Genomic DNA, 14,936 nt, shown 5'->3' with positions numbered 1-14,936 from the left:
GCTCTCATCCACCTGAATGTCGTCCAGAGAAATAACCGCGGCCTCGTCTGTGACACACTTCCAAAGCTGAGACACGTGGAAGGTGTTGTCTATCTGGCTAAGCTTGTCCGGCAGATCCAAACGATAAGCCACCTTGCCCATTCGGGCAGAAATCCTGAATGGTCCAATATATCGGGGCCCTAGCTTGCCCCTCTTCCGAAACCTAATGACACCCTTCCACGGTGACACTTTCATCAAGACGAAATCCCCCAACTGAAACTCGAGGTTCGATCGGCGTCGGTCAGCATAGCTTTTCTGACGACTTTGCACAAATCGCAGCCTGTCGCGCACCTGCTGAATCAACTCATTAGTCTTGAGCACCACCTCGGTGCTACCCATGACTCGATGCCCTACCTCACCCCAGCAAACAGGGGTCCTACACCTCTGACCATACAACATCTCAAACGGTGGTCGGTCGATACTAGCATGATACCTATTGTTATATGAAAACTCTGCTAGTGGGAGGTATGTATCCCAACTCCCTCCAAAATCTAGCATGCATGCCCAAAGCATATCCTCGAGTGTCTGGATTGTCCTCTCACTCTGTCCATCTGTCTGGGGGTGGTAAGCAGTGTTAAAATGTAACTGAGTGCCCAGTTCCTCGTGGAACTTTTTCCAGAATCTGGATATAAATCGGACACCCCGGTCAGAGACCACCGACACTGGCACCCCGTGCCTAACCACCACCTCTCGCACATAAATATCTGCTAATTTCTCAGTAGAGATACTCTCGGAGATCGGAATAAAGTGGGCACTCTTCGTCAATCTATCCACAATAACCCATATGGCATCCACACCCCTCGCTGTCCTTGGTAACTTCGTGATGAAGTCCATGGTCATCGCTTCCCATTTCCATATAGGAATGGGTAACGGCTGAACCTTGCTATGAGGCCTCTGATGTTCGGCCTTGACCTTCCTGCAGGTCAAGCACCGCTCCACGAACCACGCAATCTTCCGCTTCATGCAGGGCCACCAGTAACTCAACATCAGATCCCTATACATCTTTGTGGCCCCCGGGTGAATAGAGAACTTGGATTTGTGTGCCTCCTCCAAGATCTTCTGTCTCACTCCACCGGATACTGGTACCTACACCCGGCCACATTGTGTTAGAAGACCTTGACTGTCTCGAACAAACAAGGGAATCTGACCCCCAAATCCGCTCTATCTTCCAGTTCTCTTTCTTCAGACCCTCCACCTGAGCCTCCTTGATCTTTTCCAACAATGGAGAGATCACTATCATCCTCAAACAAACGTCCCTAATCGGAGCACTTTCCGCCTTGCGGCTCAAAGCATCGGCCACCACATTGGCCTTCCCTAGATGGTACAAAATCTTGCAATCATAATCCTTCAGTACATCCAACCACCTCCTCTGTCGCATATTCAGGTTCTGTTGATCCATCAAATACTTCAAACTTTTGTGGTCAGTAAAGTTGGTGCACCGAACTCCATACAAGTAATTGTTGGGTTTTGGGCATTCTAACACTCCTACGGTGTACATGCAACCCTATAAACCTTGGATCTATGTTTTCTCTATTATACATGCAAATATTAACTATTCCAAGGTTTCATCCTAACTAGCATATTATGAAGCACCTATACTACAAAGTTCTAGTTAGATGACATACCTTTTGATGTAGCTTGATGTCTTTAAGCTTTAAGAGCTTAGCCCCAATAGTGTGGAAGCCTCAAATGGAATCAAAAATCACCAAAACACCTTGGAAGAACTTGAGAGAATATGTATGCACACTAAAATCGGCCCACTCTTATTTTCACACACTTGTGCCAATTTTGTGAGCCAAGGACCCCTTTATATATTATGGAGGATTAGGGTTACATCCATGTAAACCCTAATACCCATGACCTTTCATTTACATAGGATCCATGGATTAAAAGCTCCATGGACCATCCATGAAAGCTTAGCCCAACCTAAATGAACTTGGCCCATTCCATATATATAAGAGTCCATATTTAATTAGTTCTTTTTGATCACTTAATTAATTCTAAATTAATTCTTGATCAATACTAATTAAATAATATGATTCCATATTAATATATTAGAACTTATAATATATTAATATAAATCATAAATATACTATTCTCAAAAGACTATCCATATAAATTGTGCCGGTGAAGTGCAACCCAAATGGACCATGCCAGGTCGGGTCAAGTACATACCAAATATAGTTATGGACTTAGACATTAATCCAACAGTCTCCCACTTGGATAAGTCTAAAACTATTATTGAGTATGACTTCAAAACCTAACTGGCAATCGTAGCTCTTAAAGCCGATGTCGAACTCTGACCTTGCCGACGAACTCTGACCTTTGTCAATGACTTGTCCATTAGATAAGGGATCATATATTCCTCCATTCTAGATATCATATGGACTGAGACATGGATTATCAATCATTTTCTCTGTCCATTTGTTGTTTCCCGATTTCCGATTTATGATGACTGACTGATTGAACAAATCAAATCAGTCCCGGCTTGGCCAAGCACTCACATGTGTCATCGCTAAATCATCGAGGGGCCCACAAATATCGCTTTTATCCCGAAGGTAAAAGGAATGGATAAACTTCGACTCATATGGCTTGTTCTACTACTTGTTGAATCATACACAAAGGCACGTTTTATAACATCGAGTTACCAATGCGTTTTCATGCAATCAATGTATAACCAACTCATAGTAACAACTCATATCTCTAGGTTTGAAGAATATAAGATATTATCGTCTCATGATCACTCGTGATAAAATCCATGAAGTGATTCAAATGAGCGCGGGTTAAATCCAATACTCAGAACTTATGAGCACTCATGAGTGTTGTAGCACCACTTTGTCCACCAACTTGGACCTCTACAAACCAACCCATGACAATCTTGATTCATATCTACTTCCAACATATGACCAACTGTGGATGGTTTGAATAACTTAATCATTTAGGAAGTGCGACTTAGTTATTCTGGAAGTCAAAACATGCAAAGTGAAACACAAGAATAAATGAATCAAATATGGTATCAAACCCTATGAATATAAATAAACACTTTTATTTATCAGCATACTGATTACTCATTATTCATTGTTTCGGTTTTATCAACTTTATACTTGAATTAAAAACACTAGTTGTCCCATGCTCCAAGCATGTACACTATGTTTTTCTTAAACAATAGCTTTGCCATACACCAAGTATGCACTCTATGTTTGTCTATGATCCTTACTTTGTGAAATAAACCAATTGAACATAATTTCAATGATTCTAATTTCACACTCCCAAATCCTTATCGAAAAATGTGAGAATTTCAAATTCCTATCATTTATCGAAATCTGTTTAGATTTTAAACTTATATGCACTGACCCTCCTGTAATGAACATGTACAAAGTCACAAAGACTTGTCAACAATCATTATAAGGTATTCCAATGGAGATCAGCTCCATGGAAACTAAGTCTCATATTCAAAGTACATTGCTTTGGACATGCTTCTTGCATTAAGTTTTCTAATCTTACACAGATAACTTCCACCTATGGAGACAACTCCATATTCTCATTTTGACTATCACTTCTGAATAAGAGATGCCTCTTTTCAGAATATGTCAATATGGTCCTTCCAAAATTAGCACTATACTTCCAACTGTCCATGAGCAACCAATCTTTGGTAAACCTCAGATTATCCTCGACAATTGCTTAATCATTTTAGTCATATCCAATTCTAGACCTTTTCCCTTCTTAAGGCCTCTGGGCATTTGGAAAAATTTAGAAATGACAAATATTATAGCACATGCAATCGATCTTGTACCCAAAGCAAATGGTACACGATTCATGATGTCTCACATAAAGACATGATTCTAGACCAGTCTTTTGCTACAATATTTTTATTTGCCATGTTTTCAAAATTTGACTATGAAGAGGGATGCCGTAATCATAATCGAATTTTGAGAACGCAATATATAGAATTTCCTTAAGTTGAACCAATCCAACATGAAATTCATATATATATATATTCTTGACTAAAGATAATTAAGGTCTCAATCTAAGCCTTTAGAACTGAAATGAAGTATATCCTCTCCCTTAATTATAGCCAAACAACTTTTTCAATCCCTGCAGCCTCACGAATTGAAACTTTTGTTTTCTATAAATAACATTGCTAACTTGCAACACTAACAATAATTATCATGCTCCCACTAACATGATGATTATTAGCATAACACTTATGCTCCCACTAGCTTTGACATGTACTCAGAAATCAGCTGGACTTCTAGAAATCAATACTTTATTGACTTTCTTACCAAAGTTCAGATTTATGATACGAGATGCTTTGATAAAACTTTATCAAAATCATACACCTTTCCTTAGATAGCATGCATGTGTGTCTAAACAATTTCAGAACTATGAAAAGGGATGCCGTAATCATAGTCTCAATTGTTTAGACCTTTTGCCATCTCCTTCAAATCTACTTGGTGGAAGTGTTTCCTCACCATCATTTTCATTAATCAGAGAGAAACCTTATGACCCTTAGATTTTATGGTGTATGTGTTCTTATCCATGTGAATCGTCAAAACCATAGTCACAAGACAAGGATAATGACAAATCCAAACTCATATGGACTGAACTTATGCAATCTTAACTTCTTGCCACCTGGCAGTACAGGGCCTGCCATTGCTTCCAAGTTGATATGCAACCAATTGAGAACTTTCAGAACTCCTATGCAAAGCCAACTTTAACTGGAATGGGCACAGAATATGTCAACACGATAGGTTATAAACCTCAAGTCGTGTGCTAGTGAAGAACCTTAGGTTTTATTCTTGATTAGTTCTTGAAATTCTTTTTAGGATCTTTAAGACTCCCACTATCCACTTGACATATAAGACTATCTTGCCAAATATTCAAGAGATAGTGCGGATTCTTTATCAAGACAAACACTTCACACAATTGGCCTTAGTTGGTCTTTGTTTTATCCAAAACATCACAACTTACCAATTTCAAATGTACAAGAGTAGGACACTTTTACTCTTACATTTGACAAGTGTTTTAAACCTTTCTTTAAGATATGTCACTCAAGTTACAATCTTGGAGTATGACTCTAAGAATTGTTTTGGAACGAAGTATGACTCATCTTCCTGATCTAACCATTTCAACAATTCATGACTCCTCTTCTTAGTCATAGGAATGCACTAAGATGACCTTTAGAGGACTAATTGTGATATGATTTCTAAATCATTAAGATGATCACAAACATGATACTAAAGTACTCTCCCATGTTTTCAGATTTGAGAAACTTTTATCTTTCTGCCTAATTTGATTCTTCCCATTCGTTCTGCCATACATTGAGACTTTTCCAATGTTTCAGAATTATACTTAAACCTGTAAGTATAACCATATTTACTAAACTTTAGTAAATCAAATAGTCTTAACGAGCTTTGTGGTGGACATGACCAGTGCACAAGAATGTGTACTCGATCCCTTTAGTCCTTCACTTGACTCACACATCCATGTGAACAAGTAATTAGTCTTGATTTTTCAATGCTTGAAAGTTCTCATTCATCATACTATTCAACTTGCATGATTCCAAGTTTCGGTCCAATTGAAACTTGGGTGATGAGGAACTTTCCTGATTTGGTAAATTTAGACACTACCACAAATGAAAGAATCAAATCCATTTTCCAATATTGCTGTCAGTGGAATCATATAAGCAACAATTTTCCTCAAATGTCATTGTAAGGATACTTCAAATAAACAAAATTAAACAATTTTCTTTTATTTTAAAACTTTGCGGAAAAACTTATCCTTACAATCCACATGGAAAATTGTTGTTATCTATTCCTTAGCAATATATCATAACTTCTTAAGCAACTGCTCAAAATTCTGATGCGATCGAAATCCACCTTCGCGATCAGAATCAGCATATACTTCCTTTAAGATTTCTCTCTATTCTTTGATTCTTAAAACATCAACATGTGACCCAGTTACATCATGTAATGAGGATCTCAGAATAGAACTTAACAGAGTTAGATAATGGGCTCTACCTGATGTAGAGTCAAACTTATTGACTTTAACATCCTTAGGTAAATTTGGCAGCTTTGCAATCAACGCCCCTTCCTTTGGCAAAATAAACATATGGACCCTTTGGTAATGGGACTATCTCAGACTTAGCCTTTCTCTTTACCATTTGGTCAACCGGGTTGACTATGGCCAATCCCTTTCCATTGGGAAGAGAATGCTTTTTCTGGATTTCTAGTGTCACCATTGTCACTGTCCATAAAGTTTTTAGGAAGTTGATCTTCTAATCAAATTTGCTTCACTATCGTTCCAAATCATTGCTGATTTAGCAGCACCAAGCAAATAGATATGATCATTAAGGTTCATGTCATAGTCTGTATCATAGTAGTCCCAAAGGAACTCACTATGTGACTTAGAAAGTGATTGAACATCCAACTTTCTCAAGACTTTGAAACCCAACTCTCCCGGCTTGTCAATATGTGACTTCATCTCTAAGATGTGATCACACATAGACCTTGCTTGCCATTAGGGCTTGAGTGACCTTCAACTTGTGGGTTAGGGAGAATAATTGGAGGAGGTGGAGGAAGTAAAGTTCCAAGAGATTTGGGAAGATCATAGATGTCTGAACTCGACATCTTTTGGGAGATATTCAAGATAGTTGATTTAAAGTCCTTAATATAACACCCTATATGAAATATTAAGGCTAGGATCCAGCAACCTATTTATAACTGGAAGAGGGATGTCTTAATCGGAGTTATAAAATAGTTGAAGGTAGGCAAATGACGATTTACCAATTTCCACCATGAAAAATGAAATAATTTAATTAGGTTTTTTTACTTGGATTTGAAACTCCTAGATCTTTTGAGATTCATTGAACTTTTCAATGTCATGTTTCAATCTCAAGTGTGCCCTTCAGGTTTTGTGACTGGGATGCCGAGGATCACAAAACAAGGTGTGAAGTAACCATGCAAATATACTTGGTACCCTTAATATTTACCCCTCAATCGATGTGCCGGTTAACCACACGAGCTCCACCGATACTATGATAAATATTAAGTTACCCTTTGCTTACTTTGTTAAATCCAGGTTAGTGTGCCGGTTAACCACACACGCTCCACTAACGGTTTAAACAAAGTGCAAAGTGTAATTTCATGGATTAGCACCTTATTCACATTTTCCTAAGTAACTAAGATTGGGAATTAATAAACGGTTTAGTTACTTAGTATTTATCATTAATACTTTTAATGAAGGGAGAATTATAGTCCTTGTCCTACCTGTTCGGCTAACGACCCTCCACCAGTCAAGGAAGCGGTGGGTGAGAGTGGACACCCATTAAGTTGTCATTTTATAGGCAACAACCTTATACCCCCCCCCCACCCCCTTATAGACCGACTTCGTGAATGAGGCCTACTAATGGTAAGACGACTTGCTCTTATACATATAATATATTAAACTTTTAATATTATAATAGTATAAGGGTGTATTTTAGACATTTAAAATACTTGATGGTTTAATCTATTAATTAAACTAGACTTTTAATTTAATTAAACTCAAACCATATATTTATGGATTTAATAATACTCTTTTAATTAAACGCTTTAATTAACTATTAATAAAGTCCATAAGAGTTAATTTGAACTATTCAACAAAAAATCATAATTCCAATTATTAAACTCAAAATTAAAACCATTTAATTAATTGTTTAAGTTATGAACCCAAGAGTTTTAGAATTCAATTCTTTTTTTCATAAAAAAACTTTTCTCAAATTCCAAAACTTGAGGGCAAGTTTTGTAATTCTTGAAAACCTTTGGATTCCATAACTTATGGAATTAATGGTGTTTTATGATGAAACTTTCCATGTTCCATAACTTAAGAACAAGTTATGGAATTCTTTAAAACATTAACACCAAATTTTGTAACTCCATAAAAACTTTGAATCAAATTTTTTTTTAAAACAAACTTTCATATCCATAACTTATGGAAGTTTCAAAAACCCTTAAGATCACAACTTAAAAAAAAACTTTTGAGCTCTAAAATTTTATGACAAAATTTGTAACTCCTTAAAACATTTAGATCAAACTTTTAAAACTAATAAAATAATCATATCATTTTATCTTTTACTAAATTTGACCTAATTCAAATCATATAACAAATGATTAAAATTTTACAAATAATTCGTTTTTCACAAAACAAGTCATTATCTTAAAATTTGACAAACGTCATGTTTTTTTTTCCTTTTTTTCCAACTTGAAAATAAAACATTTGCATCAATATAACAGAAAACAACCCATGACTCTGATACCACTGTTGGGTTTTGGGCATTCTAACACTCCTATGGTGTACATGCAACCCTATAAACCTTGGATCTATGTTTTCTCTATTATACATGCAAATATTAACTATTCCAAGGTTTCATCCTAACTAGCATATTATGAAGCACCTATATTACAAAGTTCTAGTTAGATGACATACATTTTGATGTAGCTTGATGTCTTTAAGCTTTAAGAGCTTAGCCCCAATAGTGTGGAAGCCTCAAATGGAATCACAAATCACCAAAACACCTTGGAAGAACTTGAGAGAATATGTATGCACACTAAAATCGGCCCACTCTTATTTTCACACACTTGTGCCAATTTTGTGAGCCAAGGACCCCTTTATATATTATGGAGGATTAGGGTTACATCCATGTAAACCCTAATACCCATGACCTTTCATTTATATAGGATCCATGGATTAAAAGCTCCATGGACCATCCATGAAAGCTTAGCCCAACCTAAATGAACTTGGCCCATTCCATATATATAAGAGTCCATATTTAATTAGTTCTTTTTGATCACTTAATTAATTCTAAATTAATTCTTGATCAATACTAATTAAATAATATGATTCCATATTAATATATTAGAACTTATAATATATTAATATAAATCATAAATATACTATTCTCAAAAGACTATCCATATAAATTGTGCCGGTGAAGTGCAACCCAAATGGACCATGCCAGGTGGGGTCAAGTACATACCAAATATAGTTATGGACTTAGACATTAATCCAACAGTAATGCCTCCATATTTTGAGGGCAAACACCACAACCCCCAATTCCAGGTCGTGAGTGGGGTAGTTCGCCTCGTGAGGCTTCATCTGCCTCGAGCATACACGATCACATGCCCCCTCTGCATCAAAACAACACCTAACCATGTGATAGACGCATCACAACACACCACCAAATCATCCAACCCATCGGGTAGTGCTAAAATCGGGGCCTCACATAACCTCTGTCTCAAGGTTTCAAATGCCAACTGCTGATTCGGGCCCCACCGAAAAGCACGTTCTTCTTGGTCAAACGAGTCAAAGGTACGACTATCTTGGAGAAATCCTGGATGAATCTCCGATAGTACCCTGCTAGAACCAAGAAACTACGAATATCAGATGCGTTCTTTGGCACTTCCCACCGCATCATTACCTCATTCTTGGCTGGATCAACCAAGATACCCTCTTGGTTGATGATGTGCCCCAAAAATTGCTCCTCTCGTAACCAGAAATCACACTCGGAGAACTTGGCATAAAGCCTTTCTGTCCTCAGTGTCTCCAACACCTCCTTCAGATGCTGCTCCTTGGTCTTATAAAAGACCAAAATATCATCGATAAAATCTATCACCGACCGATCCAACATCGGCCTACACAACCTGTTCATGAGATCCATGAACGTTATTGGGAAATTGGTGACCCGAATGGCATCACTACAAACTCATAGTGTGCGTAACGAGTCCTGAAAGCTGTCTTCGATATATCCTTATCCCTAATCCTCATCTGATGGTACCCTGACCGAAGATCAATCTTGGAAAACCAAGACGCGCCCTGCAGCTGATCGAACGAATCATCGATCCTCGGGAGCAGATAACGGTTTTTCACCATTAGCTTGTTCATCTCTCGATAATCAATACACATCATGTATGACCCGTCCTTCTTCTTGACAAACAGGATAGTTGCTCCCCACGGGGAATTGCTTGGACGAATAAACCCTCGGTCTAGCAGCTCCTGAAGGTGCGTAGATAGCTCTTGCATCTCGGGCGGAGCTAGCCGATACGGTGCCTTAGCTATCGGAGCGGTACCCGTCACCAAATCAGTGCGAAACTCTACTTGCCTCTCTGGAGGCACTCCAGGTAACTCTTTGGGAAAAACATCCCGAAAATCTCGTACAACCGGTACACTATCCAAATCTGTCGGGGTCTCAACCCTCGTATCCGAGATATATGCCAAAAATCCCGAACAACCCTGATGGAGAAGTCTCCTTGCTCTCGCAGCCGAACAGAGGGTTGGCCCCTGTGAGGCCCTATCTCCCTGAATAACCAGTTCCCCCCCCCCCCACTTGGGGTTCAAACTCTCACCAGCTGGCGCTCGCAATCTATCACGGCCCGATTGGTCCCCAACCAGTCCATCTTGACGATCACCTTCAGCCCTCTCTACGGTATCGGAACTAGATCAACATGAAACCTCTCCCCAAGTACATTCAGGACACAGTCCCGATACACCCTCGCAGTACTCACAGTGCGGTCATCCGCAATCTCAACCTCAAGCGGGGAATCCAAAATCCCCGGAGTGTCCCGAAACTTCTTGCTAAGCGCAAGAGATACGAATGATCGGGTAGCACCCGAATCGAAAAGAACGTGAGCCAACAAACCATTGACCAAAAAGGTCCCTATACATGAGCACATATATACACATAAGCAATACATATCAATCTCAAACAGGAAAATAAAATACGTACCAGCCACGACATTTGGCACTACCCGAGCCTCTCGATAATCAACTGAAATGCGTGGCTCTTCACCTCAGGAGCATCCGCCTTAGCAGGGCGGCCATCAGTGATCCTTAATGTGGCGGGTGCAGGAGCCGCCAACGCTCCTCCTCCTCGCTGCAACCTCGGGCAATCAGCCTTTTTATGGCCAGTCTGGTTGCAGTGGAAACAAATCAAGCCTTTCTTGGGGCAATCCCTGCTCACGTGGCCCGGCTGACCACACATATAACACATCGGGCCCGACACCCGACAAACCCCACCATGCGATCTCAGTCGGGCTGGGTCTTTACTCTAAACGAAGGGGCAATTACTTGGAAAAGTTCCAAGCAGGAGACAGTGGCTGATTCCACTTGTGAATCAGAGTATATAGCAGCAAGCGAGGCAGCAAAGGAGGCTATATGGCTAAAGAACTTCATCGGAGACCTTGGAGTTGTACTATCTATAAAGGAGCCAATGGAGATTTTCTATGACATCAATAGTGCGGTTGCCTTAGCCAAGGAACCAAGAGATCATGGGAGATCCAGACACATTGACAGAAAATATCACTTCATCAGACATCGAATAGAAGAAGGAATCCTCGTGGCAAAGAGGGTATCATCGGATGAGAACCCAGCAGATCCCCTCACGAAGGGACTGACTCGGGCTAAGCATCTCCAGCATGCTCGAAGCATAGGGCTGAAGGATGATATTAGTTTTAGTAGTTAGATAATCTTGAAATTTGTAAAATGTAATTGACATTTGATGATAAATAAAAGCTGTTATTTATGAGTAAAGTGTTGCTATCTCTTGTCAATCGTTTACTATTATTTCTTTTTGCATGTTTTGACTTCCAGAATAATTATGTTATGGTTTATATCATATTATTCAAACTCTCCACAGTCGGTCATATGTTGGAAGTAGATATGAATCAAGACTGTCATGGGTTGGCTTGTAGAGGTCTAAGATGTTAGACAAAGCGGGGCTACAACACTCATGAGTGCTCATAAGTTCTGAGTATTGGATTCAACCCACGCTCACTTGTATCACTTCATGGAATTTATCTCGAGTGATCGTGAGACGGTAATATCATATAAGTCTTCAAACCTAGAGATATGATTTGTTGCCTATGAGTTGGTTATGCATTGATTGCACGAGAACGCATTGGTAACTCGATGTTATAAACCGTGCCTTTGTGTGTAGTTCAACAAGTAGTAGAGCAAACATATGAGTCGAAGTTTATTTGTTCCTTCTAGGATTAGAAGCGATATCTGGGCCCCTCGATGATTTTGTTTTGACCTATGTACGGGGCCCGGTCAGAACTAAATTGATGTGTTCAGTAAAGTTCTATGCCAAACAAATCAGAAATCGGGAAACAAATGCTCGACAATAAGCAAGACCATGTTCCATGTATTTGTCCGGCTGATATCTAGAACAGAGGATTATATGATCACTTATCTAAAATGGCGCTTCATAGTTCAACAGAGTTTTAAGAGCTACGATTGCTGATCGGTTCCTGAAGTCATACTTGCAACTATAGTTATCAGACTTATCCAAGTGGGAGACTGTTGGAGATAGTGTCTAAGTCCATAACTATATTTGGTATGTACTTGACCCGACCCGACATGGTCCATTTGGGTTGCACTTCACCCGAACAATTTACGGATAATCTTTTGATAATAGTATAAGTTATGATTTATTAATATATTATAAGTTCTAATATATTAATATAAAATCATATTATTTAATTAGTGTTGATCTATAATTAATTTAGAATTAATTTAGAGATCAAAAGTATGACTAATTAAATATGGGCTCTTGTATTTATATAGTGTGGGCTAATGCTTATTTGGAATGGGCTAGGCTTGCATGGAAAGTCCATGGATACTCCATGGAGCTTTAACCCATGGATCTCATGGAAATGAAAAGACATGGGTATTAGGGTTTACATGGATGTAACCCTAATCCACCACACTATATAAATGAGGCTTTGGTTCTTGAAATTGCACTAGTTGATGTGTGTAAACTAAGAGGGCCGATTTCAAGAAGTTTGTGACTATTCTCTCAAGTTTCCAAGTTTGTGGTGATTTGTGACTTCCATTTGAGGCATCCACATTATTGGTGCTAGGCTCTCAAACTCCAAACAATCAACTACCACTACAAGGTAAGTAATTCTACTAGTTTTATTTTTATTTAAGTACCCCATGCCATGCTAGTTAGGATAAGAACCTTGGAAAAATAATTATTTGCATGTATCTTAGTCAAACATAGATCCAAGGTTTCTAGGGTTGCATGTATACCATAGGAGTGTTAGAATGCTGAAAATACCATCAATATCCTCATCCGTAGCATACTGCAGGGTCGACAATGCTCGTTCCCAAAACTTGGCGGTGATCTCCGCCACAGTCTCGGTGGTCTGCTGTAGCTCCTGGAACTCCCTCACTAACCGTTGCACCTCAATGGGTGGTGCAAACTCCAGATCAAAGCGTCTGACAAACTCTTCCCATGTCATCTCAGCCACACTGGCTGCTCCCACCTGGCTAGTCAACTCTTCCCACCAATCCCTGGCTCGGTCCCTCAAAATACACGAGGCAAACCCCACCTTTGCCGCATCGGGGCAAAAGCTCGTGCGTTGGGCATTCTCCATGTCTGCCACCTATCGTAGACTAGCTATGGGGTCCCTGACCCCGAATAACTCAGGCGCTCCGCACGCCTTGAACTCCCTGAACGAGGGAGTTTGGGCCCCGACCCGGCCCGCAACAATCTCGGCTCGGAAAGACCTGAGCCCCTCCTCCATGATCTCCATCATCCCTTCCTTAATTGTCCCAAAAATCACTGGGGTAGCATCAAGGATGCCCCTCGTAACATCGGCTGCAATATGCTCGTGCAACCTCTCGTCAATGGGCTCGGTACCGTCGCCCGACCCAGATCCGGATCCTGATCCTGATGCTGATCCCCCTGCTCCATGTCGTGTCACCACCATCCTGATCTGAAATACCATAACACATAATGATCAAGATATCCAAAAAGGGGATCCTCCCACACCGGTTCTCCTTAGGGTTTCCAGATCTAACATTAGTTCGGGTACAGGTCCTGTGCTTTCAGTAGTACGGGCCCAATACTACCTTCCACACCTACTTGTACCTTCCCCAAAGCTCTACCTGAGAACTCTAACTCGTCCCAGAACAAATGTAACAACGTAAATTTTCAAACCAAAATTTTTAATTTAAAAACACATTTTTCTCAATCCAAAAATCTCAAAAGTGTAACAATATCAAATCATCAAACACATATCCAAAAACTGTATATATAACAACTCCAGGATCCTCTCAAAACATAACTCAATCTCTAATGTGTGTACAATCAAGTCGGCGCCTTCCCGTGATCCTGAGAAGTACCTGAACACATAACACATAACATGGTAAGCACGAAGTTTATTGACTTCCCCAAAATACCACACATATCTCATTAGCCTCTGATGGCTATACTCAGATAAGACCCTCCGGTCAATGTGTCTCAGTGGGACCCTCTGGTCCCACAACTCAGCTGGACCCTTCGGTCCCTCAACTGGGCAACTCAATATAATACACAACATATATATCACAAAGACAATAAGCAGGATATCTCAATACATAGTATATGCACATAAGAACCTCCGGTCACACATAGATTACCACTCAAGGTAAGTATAGTGAGAAGACTCGCCTCGTAAGAACCCAGATAATCTCGAACTCGAATCACCGGTCTAGCCTCCGCCTAACACAACAATAATTATCCCTAATTAATAACGGCTCTTACTGAAGCTAAACTAACCCTTCTACAACTCACAGAAGGGTAAAAGACCATTTTACCCCTCCGTGGGCTTAATAGTATACAAATTGACCAAACCTTAAGAGTCAACCAAAAAGTCAACGGTAGGGAGTACGCTGGGCGTATTCAGCTGCCATACAGGCACCGGGGATGCTCGACCCCTACGTTGCGTGTACTTGGATTACGCCCAACGTACGTCCCAGTTTCACTATTCTCACTCATTTGGTCTTAATCAGTTAAGACCTTGGCTCATATCACAGATCTAGACTCCCTAATAGCTCTTACTCCATAAAGTCAGTGACTTTAAGCCTTTGCATGG

The sequence above is a fragment of the Lactuca virosa genome, chromosome 5 (assembly GCF_052849685.1).
Source record: "Lactuca virosa cultivar CGN04683 chromosome 5, Lactuca_virosa_CGN04683_v6, whole genome shotgun sequence".
NCBI classification, from domain to species: domain Eukaryota; kingdom Viridiplantae; phylum Streptophyta; class Magnoliopsida; order Asterales; family Asteraceae; genus Lactuca; species Lactuca virosa.
The sequence above is the reverse complement of the archived record's forward strand: the minus strand, read 5'-3'. Positions refer to the sequence as shown.